The sequence below is a fragment of the Castor canadensis genome, chromosome 17 (genome assembly GCF_047511655.1).
Source record: "Castor canadensis chromosome 17, mCasCan1.hap1v2, whole genome shotgun sequence".
NCBI lineage: Eukaryota > Metazoa > Chordata > Mammalia > Rodentia > Castoridae > Castor > Castor canadensis.
In genome coordinates, this window is record NC_133402.1 from 21265848 (window position 1) to 21277355 (window position 11508).

Here is an 11508-nt window from a genome sequence, read left to right on the forward strand (position 1 = left end):
GGAACCTGACAAGTGTATCTGGACTGTCACTTCTAAGTACTTCTAAAATGAGCTCATTAGTTCAGTTTAGGACACACTATGTCTGACATATGACTGGGAACTCCCCTGCAATGGCCCTCCCATGTCAAATAATGCACCAGCCTGCAGGGGTACCAATGTGCCCAAGATAACTCCAGAACCTAAGTAAGACACTCCCATAACAACCCCAACTGCATCACATCCTCGGAGTGCTAGCACACAGACTTCAGTTTCCTGCTTCCACGGAAACAGAAAACTCGCAGCACTATTATTTAGTCCTATAAAAATGAAGGAACCAGACCATATCCCTTAGAGCCTTCTCTTCAAGATTAACAACTTAGATTTTAGAGTCAGATACTCCAAGGTTCCAACCCTGGCTCTTTAATTTTGCTTATAAATTTGTGCCTAGGCACACAACTAGGTTCAACTGCTTTGTGACTTTGTTTTGTCAACTATAACATGGGGAGAACAGCAGGGATTAGCTTGGGAGATGGTTGTGAGAAATGCACAAGACCATATGTGCAAGGCTTGCACGGGCCCCGGCACAGGCCAGACACTCGGGATCTTTGCAGTCAATATTATTATCTGCCTTTTTCTTCTCGTTCTTTCCAGCCCACTCTTGGTGAGTGGAAGGACTCCTTCATACGGGTGGGTTTCATCCTCTGTTCAGCTAGATCGTGTCAGTCCCTTGAATCTTCCAGAATCTGGTGAATTATTTCAGTTGGACTCTTTCTGTCTTACTTTTCCAAAGTTCTAGAAGTCAATAGGACCCATAACCGTGTCTCGGGACCAGCCTCGTGCCTCAAAATGTAAAAATACAAGCAACAGTATTCTGGTACATGACCAAAACATACTGAAATTCGAACCACAGATTCTTCTTTTTTTTTTTCACTTTTATAAATACATATTTGTTGTGACAATTCTGAATAGGCTTACATTGTACATTGGATAGATCACCTCCACCACCTCCCCACCACCACACTTAAAGCAACTGCAAAAGGTTTCATCGTTCTATTTCATGTGTCTGTATGAAGCCCATCAACCATATTCCCTCACCTTCAACTCCTCCATTCACCCACCCACTATCACAAGTGCTCCCCAATTCACTGCACCTTTTTTACAGTCCTGCCTTTCGTTATTAACTCCAAAGTCAGTGTTCGGAGGGGTTTCTTGACGTATCCCTGCTGTGAGCATTCTGCTTTGATCAGTTCAGCTCCTTCCATTACTCTCCCTTACCCCTCCCCCTCATTATTCAACAGCTTTCAATCATCTTTACATCCTCTACCTGCACAGATGTAATGGATTTTGATATGGTTGACTATGTTCTCTTTTCCTTTTCCTCCGACCAGAGTGCCAAAAAGTAGTTCCGCTATTACAACCATGTTCTCTGTCTGAGATTATATTTGATCATGCCTGGTTTTGTGTATAGGTTTATTTTTTAGATCTATCTTCCATATGAGAGAAAGCATGCACCCTTTGTATTTTTTATCTTGGTTTACTTCAATTAATATGATGTCCTTTAATTTACTTTCCAACCACATGGCATTATTCCTTATGGCTGAGTAAAACTCCATTGGGTATATATACCACATTGTCTTAACCCATTTATCAGTTATAGGGCATCTGGGTTGCTTCCATAGCTTGGCTACTGTGCACAGGAAACATGAATTCTTTCCTAAAGTAGACTTTCTAATCTAAAGACAAGATCTAAGAGAACGGGTAAGTGTTCAGCTTTGCTAAGATGATAGTTGTTTCCATTTCTCTATCTGTGTGCTTAAAATCCATGGGAGAAATTCTTCCTGCAGAAGTTAACCCCCTCATAATCTGGAGAAGATGGGGAAAGGTGTGTCTATCTGGGAGTTGCATCTCCTCTGAGAGCGGAGCATCCTAAAACACTTAGACTTCTGTCCTCAAACTCTGGGGTGCACCAGACCATCTGGGTGTTTGCTCAGATACAAATTGTGGTGCCACATTCTCAGGTCTTATTTGGTTTTGTATATAGGATCTCACTATTGTAGCCCAGGCTGGCCTCAAATTCAAAATCCTTCTGCCTCAACTTTCCAAGTGCTGGGATTACAGGCGTGCACCATGACACCAAAGCTCACAAAATCCCTGACAACGTATCAAGAGGCTCTCATGAGCAAGTTCCATCACACCACTGAACTACACACAAAACGTGCCTGTGCAACCAGCACCCACATCAAGAAACACAACATGGTGAGGACGCTGAGGCCTCCCTAGTGTCTCTGGGTCACTTCCCCCTCCTCCCTCCCTCCCCACTCGGGGATAACCTTACCCTGACATCCTTCCTTAGCCTCCTCCTGCTTGGTTCCAGTGGAATCAGAAACACACACACACACACACACACACCCTACAGAACTTCACCTCCTTTCCTGGCCTCAAGACACTGGGCTTTTCTTGGATCCAGGTGGGAGGATATTGAGAAATGTCTGGTCACTGGATCCCTTCATGGGGGCGTTCCTGAGGGAGGTTAAGGGCCACACGGCCCCCAGGGAGCTATGGGGAGCAAGGTTGGGCCAAGGAAACCCAGATGGGGCTCTGGCCCCAAACCCTACTGTGGTCCGCATATGAATCAGAATGATGAGACAGTGAGGGCTGCTGGGGCCACAATGGGCAACTACCCCAACCGCTCCTCTATTTGAGGTCTAAACCTTAATGTCGCCTCACTAGAACATTCCAGCCCGCCCTAGAGGGGATGAATCCATGGGAAAATTTATCAAGGGAGGAATAGGGGAACTAAAATGTAACACAGATCAAGTTCAAGGATTTAGGTAACCAGCAGAGCTAGTCTGAATCTCTGCCTCGTCCATATTAGCTTTGTAAACTTGGGCAGATTACTTGACTTCTCTGAAGCTTAACTTGCTCATCTGACAATACAATCTCCCCTGTGAGTTAGTTTGCAGGTTAAGTAAATCATGTAGAGGAAACAGGAAGAGGTTTCAGATCATTTTCAATGATCTGATTAATTATACAGAGGAGGAAAGGAAAGCTCTATTTCATTTCCAAAGGCATTCTGGAATTCACTATATGAAGAACTGGCAGATTATGGAAGCATGAACATATAAGTCAATTTCTCATTATTATAATGAAATATCTGAGGCAGGCTGGCTTTATAAAGAAAAGAGGTTTATTTACTTCACAGTTTTGGAGGCTGGAAGGCCAAATAGCATGGGGCAGGCTCTGGAGCAACCCCATGAGAGATAATGGGGTATGTCTAAGAGGAAGTCACATCTCAAATCAGAAAGCCGAAAGAGACTGGGAGTCCCACAGTTCTTCCCTGGGCTATTGTCCCAACTGGCTAAGGACCTCCCACTTGACCCCCACCTCCCAATACTACCATCCTGGGGACCGAGCCCCCCACACACGAACCACTGGGCGGACAGCATCCAAACCAGAGCATGGCCATTAAAACTGCCCTGCACAGTAACAGAAGCAGCTATTTCATTGGTCAGGAGTATATTTGAACATTCATGCACACAGGTGCCACATGTATACATCTAACTTCACAGCAGTGGGATAGGTGCATTCCTTACTATAAAACACCGTCTTTAGTCTGCCACAAGACCCTCGATAACAAGCCAGAGCATTACATTCTGAATTTTTCCACAAGCTCAGATAAAAAAACAATTTACATACATACATATGCATGGTTTTACAAAATAGATTTCTTTAATGTTGCTTTTTTCAACGTAACTCTCAGAAATCCTTCTATGTTAATGAATGTACTCGAATTTGTTACTTTTAGTTGCTGCATAATATTCCAAAGGGCGAGTACCCCATGATCCTGTCAGCTCTTTCTTGATGGCAGCATGCTTGTTTTGTTTCTACAATTTACTACAAAGAACAACATAGCCCTACATGGGCTTATGTCTCTATCATAATACACCTGATGCTTTCATTTTTATGGGGAAGACCCCCAAGACTGAGTTGTCCAAGACAAAGGGCTCTGTGGTTTTTGTTTTTGACAGTTGTCAATAGATCGTATTCAAATTCATCTGTAAGGATTTACATTTCCACCGGCCCTGGACGGATATGTGTTCTCCCCCAAGCCTGACGACAACAGGAGTGGTATTCTTTTTGCTGTTGTTCTGTGGAGTTTCTTCTTTATGGATATTTTGAAACATTTTAAAGGAGATGGAACAGCCCTGAACCCCCAAACGCTTACATCTCACCTTTGTAATTATCAGTAGTCTGCCATTCTTGCAGATGTCTTTTTAATTTCTGCTAATTTAAAGCAATATGCTTGTTGTGACTTTTTCAAATCTTGTTTTTATATCTCTCTGACTGCTAGTGATTTTAAGCTTGGAGCTGATCCTATGTAAGTGCCTATTCAGAGCCCTTGCGTATTGTTTGGTTGTCTTTTTCTTGTCAACTTACACTAGCAGTTTATGTATTATAGATGTTCGTCCTTGATCTACCCTCTATGTTACAAATATTTTTCTAATCTGGGGTTTGTCTATGACATCTTCTACCAAAAACAAAGTTTTTAATATTTCATGTACATGTGTTTTTCTTTGATCGCTTCTACATCTTCCCTACTGCATAAGAAATTCACCACACTAGCACACAATGTAAGCTATTATACAGCAGCCTGAGGTCTTCCAAAACTGGATGTACACATACCCTGCGACCAACCAACTGGGCTCCTAAGTATACACCCAGTAGAAATGCAGAGATAAGAGGCCGGGATGGTGGTTCATGCTTATAATCCCAGCACGTGAAAGGCTGAGGTAAGAAAAGGCTGGGCTGAATAGCAAGACCCTGTCTCAAAAATGAGAGAGAGAGAGAGAGACAGACAGACAGAAAGGAAGGAGAGAGGGAGGCAGGGAGGGAGGAGATATGTTAATCAAAAAAAACATATAGTAATGCACATAAGCCAGGTGGCAGTGGCTCACACCTGTAATCCTAGCTACTCAAGAGGCAGACATCAGGAGGATTGCAGTTCAAGCCAGCCCGGGCAAATAGTTCCAGGAGACCCCATCTCAAAAAACCCTATCACAAAAAATAGGGCTGGTGGAGTGGCTCAAGGTGAAGACCCTGAGTTCAAGCCCGTAACACAAAATAATAATAATAATAATATTCATAGCATTATTCATTAAAGCCAGAAACTGGTGGAGGAAAAAGAAAAACGCTAATGCCCTTCAGTGCTAGCACGGATAAACTGTAGACTGTTCATCCAATGCAGTGCTATACATCAATGGGATGAGCTGCAGCTGCATTTGATGATGTAGATAACTCACAAATACGAAAAAAGCCAGACTTAGAAGAATATAGCTCGCCAGGTGCCAGTGGCTCACTCCTGTAATCCTAGCTACTCAGGAGGCAGAGATCAGGAGGATTGCACCAACCAGAGGTGAATAGTTCTTAGAGACCCTATCTCTAAAAACCCCATCACAAAACAGGGCTGGTGGAATGGCTCAAGTGGTAGAATGTCTACCTAGCAAGTGTGAGGCCCTGAGTTCAAACCCCAGTACCAAAAAAGAAAGAAAGAAAGAAAAAAGAGCACAGATACCATTTGACTCCATTTATATAAAGATCAGAACCAGACCAGACAAAACTAATGGTGTTAAAAGGCAGGCTAGAAGTTACTCTAAAAATGGAGCCCAAAAGACCTTCAGAGGAGCTGGTCTCGCCCTGTTTCTTGATCTGTGCACAGGTTAAACAGGTGTGTTCTCCATGTGACCTCTGATTTGTAAAGCTTTCTGCAGAGGTGATAGTTCCTATATCCTAGTTCCTACATAGACCACAATACCGTGGATCATCCTCTGCGAATGTTATCGTCCTCTTGTCCACGCTGACCTGTTCTCTACCACAACGTGTTTTGTACACTGGCTTCTACAGTGGCCTCACTGATTCTCACCTGCTGGTATTTGGGACCTCGCGTGGCCCTCCCCACGAGTGGGAGCCGAAACTGACCTGCTTCTAACAAGTGCAATATGGCAGAGGTGATGGATGCCATGTCTTTTTGTAAATTTTCTCTAGGTTTTATTATAATTTCAAGATTTTATATTATGGCTGGTTTTTAAATTTTTTAAATATATTTTTGGATTAGCATACACTAATAATACGAGGGGATTTCATTGTGATAATTCCATACGTGAATACAGAGTACTTTCAACAAGTTCACCCCCCCATTATATTCCCATCCCCCCTTCCTCCTATTCCCCCCTCCGTTTTGAGGTGCCATTTCTGAGGTTAGGTTATAAAAGGTGAATTTCCCTCTTATTAGCATCTCTCTCTCTCTCTCTCTCTCTCTCTCTCCCTCTTTCTCCCCTCTCAACCATGTGGTAAACATCCACGCAGATCCTCCCCAACCCCTCTCTGTCCACACATATCTGCTCCCCCAAGCTCTCCCTGGGATGACAGGGCAGATCCCCTCACCTTGCTCCTCTTGGGTCCCCAAGCCTACCTAGGACCTGTCCTCAGGTGACAAGCCCTGGGCGTGACTTTCCCTGTCACAGCATCTTCTCTTTATTCCCTTTTTTCCTCCTCTCCAACTTGGGGGAGATCACTTGAGTCTCATCATTTTTTCTTTCAAATCTAGGTTCATTCCCTGAGTTCTTTGAGAACTCACAATCTAGAACACTTTCTCCTCCTGCTTTTTCATCCCTTCCCTCAGGCAGTAAATTCAGAGCAGGCTTTTGAATGAGAGAAGGCTGTGGGGGCAAGGAAACTCCAGAGGGGAAAACATGTTAGTATTTCAGCACAGGCCCTCACCAGACATAGAAGGGGAACAGCACAGGAGACATGCTGGGGTGTAAACATGGAAGCTCTGCCTCCAGGGATGGAACCATGAAGGGATTTTCTTTTTTTATTCACACTTTTCTAAATTTTTCAAAGTTTCTAGAATATGTATTACTTTTATCATCACACACACAGTCAAATTATTTATTCCAGTTTGTTTGGAGTTTTTATTCTACACAAGTCAAATTTACTGCATGATGAACCCAAACCCGTTTAGCAAACCCAATGTGCATCCCAGAACAAACGTCCAGCATAGAAAGTACAAAACAAAGAAGCTACTGCGTGAGAAGTTAGGAAGTTAGGGCTCCTATGAGGAACACTGGAACAGTTCAGCATGAGGGGACAACAAGTAAACACAAAGCTTCCTGCTGTATGTTTTCAATTTTCTTTTTTGTTGGTTTTTTTTTGGGGGGGTGAGGTCAGTCGGTACTAGAATTTGAACTCAGGACCTTGCACTTTCTAGGCAGGTGCTCTACCACTTGAGCCATGCCACCAGCCCTTTTTGCTTTAGTTATTTGTTCAAATAGGGTCTCACATTTATACCGGGTCAGCCTAGACTTTGATCTTCCCACATAGCTGGGTAACAGGAACACACCAGCATACCCAGCTTTTATTGGTTGAGATGGGGTCTCTCAAACTTTTTGTATGGGCAGGTCTCAAACCTCAATTCTCCCAATCACTGCCTCCCAAGTAGCTGGAATTGCAGGTGTGAGCCACCATGCCCAGTTTATTTTTTTCTTTTTAACTAACACATAATTGTAATGTTTATGGGTATGGTGCGATATTTCAATACATGTAAACAATGTGTTCTGATCAAATCAACACAGTATTTCCATCCCCTCCTCATGCTTTCTGTTTGGACCTTTGCAATCCTGTCTTACAGTTTTTCAAAAAATATGTAACAAGTTATTGTGAGCTACCATCACCCTGTTGACTTATGGAACCATGATGCATATATTTTGAAAGGAGGTTTTTGTGTCTTCAGAAAGTTGGACTTTTCACAATTGAGTTTAATGGAAAGGTGATTACGAGGTGTCTTGGATTGGATCTGAAAAAAGTGGAGTGTGGGACAGGGGTTCTGTTCCAGTGATGGGTGGGGATGAGCTCTCCAGGAATAAGGGGATTGAAGGGAGCAAGACAGGGCAGGGGAAGGAGCCAAGGAAAGAAATGAACCAAGTTGGTCCCACTTTGAGGCAAAGGATCCCATCTTTTGGACCCCTCTGTTACTTGGTCATGGGCACAGGATGACATGGTCCAGTCAGCCAAGGGCAATTCTATAAAGAAGCAGGCTCCTGTGAGCCCTTGGCAACCCACCCTTGGAGCAGCTGCGGCAAGGGGGAGCAGCTGGGGCAAGGGGCACCAGCCAGGTATGAGCCACTTACAGGGCTAGGGTGCACTTTGGCAATGGTGAGCTGATTGCAACCAGGATTCAAGGTGAGGGTCAAGGTCAGGGTGCAGGGGCAGTGTTAATAAAGTGGAGTAGGAGAATACAGTAAGGGTGGAATCAAGAGTACAGGTAGAGAGAAATGAAGAGAAGAATGAGAAAGGGTGGGGTAAGCCAGACACTGATAGCAAGTAGTTTGACCTCACCTCTTCCTTTTCTTTACAGCTACGCTTCTGAAAGCAACAGTACCTCTCACAAGCAATTCTCCATGATTTAAGACAGAACCAAGAATCTACTGAGATTAACCATAAATAATTTATTGTAAACATAAGTCAGAGTCATTGTTCACCTGCTCAACTTTTCCCTGGAGAACCATCCATCCCTCTTTAACCGTCAGTTCAGGTATTTCCAGTGGGACTGACCTCACCCTCAGGCATGTGGACACATGACCCAGGTCTGGCCAATCAGAGTGCCCTAGCCCATCAGCCTCATTGATTAGTTCAGGGATAGCCACATGTCCAAAACCAGACCAATCTGAACCATCCCAAGATTTTTGCTGGTGCTTTTTTATGTAGAGAACTCACTGGACTTTACCATGGTTCCACTGGCTGTGTACTCAGCCACGTGACCTTCTGGGCTCCTATAGGCGGTGACTATCCATGTTTACCTCATCTACAGCAAGGAACCCTTCAAGGAGAATTGGGATGAGTTGCCATGCTAGGTAACAGGAGAAGATTTTGCTTAGGCCCATGGGCTCTAGAATCAGGTCACCAGGGTTTGATTCTTCTCCTAGGGCATGTTGCTTAATCTCTCTGAGCCTCAGTTTCCTCCTTTGTTAAACAGGAGTCACATTAGTTCCCTTTATTCAGTGGTTCAGAGGATTATGAAGGGTAACTTGAAGATTACACTCATTTCGTGGTCTTATTGTTATTGGTATTAAGGTTATTATCCCAGAGGAAGCATGTGAAGAAACGGGGGCACATATCCCTTGAAGTTTTGAGAAAGGTGGTGAGGACAGATGTGGCTGGAGATGAACTCCTACCTAGAAGTGGGAGATGAAGGAGTTCATGTAAGGGATATCACATAGGATGGGCTCACCATGGCCAAAAATGGCCAGAAAACATAGAGGAGCATTGCTATGATTTTGGAAAGCCAGTCTCTGAAGGGTCTGGAGAGGAGCTGGCCAAGGAGGGCAAGGAAGTGACCACTGGGTGGATTGGCTGAGGTTTAAGACCCTGGGGTGAGAGCAAAAAAAGTAGTTGGTGGTATCTTTCCAGAATGGAGTTCCATTGGATAAGAAAAAAGAACAAGAGCACCCTTTATTATGAGTACTGTCGCCAGCTTGTGTGGATCACCTTCATGGTGGGCTGCCATCCACCAGAGGTTGAGAGAGTTAGCTGCTAAGGGCTCTCACTGACCCTTCTGCAGAAAATTCTCTCAACTGTCAAAAGTTGCTTTGCCTGAGAGATGGGGTAGCCAGTGGCTGACAGAGGAAAACAAAAGGCTGACCTCCTCTCTGTGGGATCAGCTGAGACCCCATCCTTCTTTGGTCCTTTCTCCTGTTCTGTCCTGCTTCTCTCATGTCCTCCTGATCCAGAGAGCCTTACTCCAATAAACTACTTTTACAACAATCCCCGCCAATGGCCTCTGCTTCTAGGCATACCAGCCCAAGACAGTGACCAGCTGAGAGGTCCGAGCTGAAAAAGGTCCAGGCAGGGGAGAGACCAGGGACTGAAGGTAGCACCATAGGACCAGAAACAGGCCTTGGGAGGATGAGCAGGCGAAACAGCTACAAGGATAGGAAGCTATAGTCAGAGAAAGGGTGTCAGAGACAATACAATACAATACAATTCAGAGTGTGACCGGGTCCAGGGTATAGCCATGGGATGGTAGTATAGAGGATAAGGTCTCTAGAGAGGCAAGTCACCAAAGTGAGAGGCTGTGATTCTGGTTGGGCTGTCCCTATGGCCACTGACAGTGTCAATGTCAAGACTGGATTGGGGTGGAAATAAAAGCTAGGTGCCAGCTACCAGGTCTTCTGTGACTGTGGAAACATGACTAAGAGGGGAATGAGTGACAAAAAGAAGAGAGAAAAGGTGGCTCTGAAGCAGCAGGGAGTTTGTATTTGGCAGTATTGAGGTTCGACCTCAGGGCCTCCTGCTTATTAGGCAAGCTCTGTATTACGTGAGCCACACCTCCAGCCCTTTTCACTTTAGCTATTTTTTGAAGAGTCTTGCCTTTATGCCTGGGCTGGCCTAGGCCGAGATCCTCCTATTTATGCTCCCACAGCTGGGATGGCAAGCACGCACCACCACACCCAGCTTTTTGGTTGAGATAGGCTCTCACTAACTTTGTCCTTGCTGGTGTTGAACATCTATGTTCCTAGTATCTACTTCTCTCTCTCTCTCTCTCTCTCTCTCTCTCTCTCTCTCTCTCTCTCTCTCTCCTCTCTCACTGTGTCTGGTGCAGGGATTTTTATATAAGAATGAAAGAAGCAAATGAGCCAAAATTTGGAAACCAAGCAGAGCCTACCTTCAGAGACTTAAGCAGGCCCTCCCTGAACCAAGATGGTGAGGTCTGACTGAAGCAAGGACGGTCACTGCCACAGCAAGCCGTCCTTCCACACAGGATTATCTGAATTACCTACAGCATAGGAATCTGTTCTCTCCACAAAGGCCAGGAGTTAGCTGGGTACTGGTGACTCACACCTGTAATCCTAGCTACTCAGGAGGCAGAGATCAAGAGGATCTCAGTTTGAAGCCAGTCTAGGCAAATAGTTTGCAAGACCCTATCTGGAAAAAAATCCTTCACAAAAAAGGGCTGGTGGAGTGGCTCAAAGTGTTGGCCCTGAGTTCAAACTCAAACCCCAGTACCACCAAAAAAAAAAAAAAAAAAGACAAGGACTTCTCTCTTCTTCACCAGGCTGCCACATAAATGGGTCATAATAAATACTGAAGGAATGACTGAAGCCACCAATTAATATACATTTCAGAAGAGCGCTAAGGAGGCCCCTGGTATAACAATAAAGAGCTACTCTTCGAGTCCAGACAGATGGACTTTCAGTTCCAGTCTGAGATCTGCCGTGGGTACTCCTATGACCATGACACTGAGGGAAGGAAAAAGCAGCAGGTGCTAGGCACGTGGTGACTTGTCCATAAACAGCCCCCAGGGGGGCTTAGAGGTACGGGGTGGGAGGGCCACGGTGAGGAGTGTGATGCGAAGGGAGGGGACTGGAGGCTGAGGTTGCGCCCAAGGCTAGGCGTCCCAACTGGCTCAGCCCCGGGCGGAGTCTCCTCCCAGCGGGGCGGGGTCGTGAGGTCCCCTGGAGGCACCGAGGGACC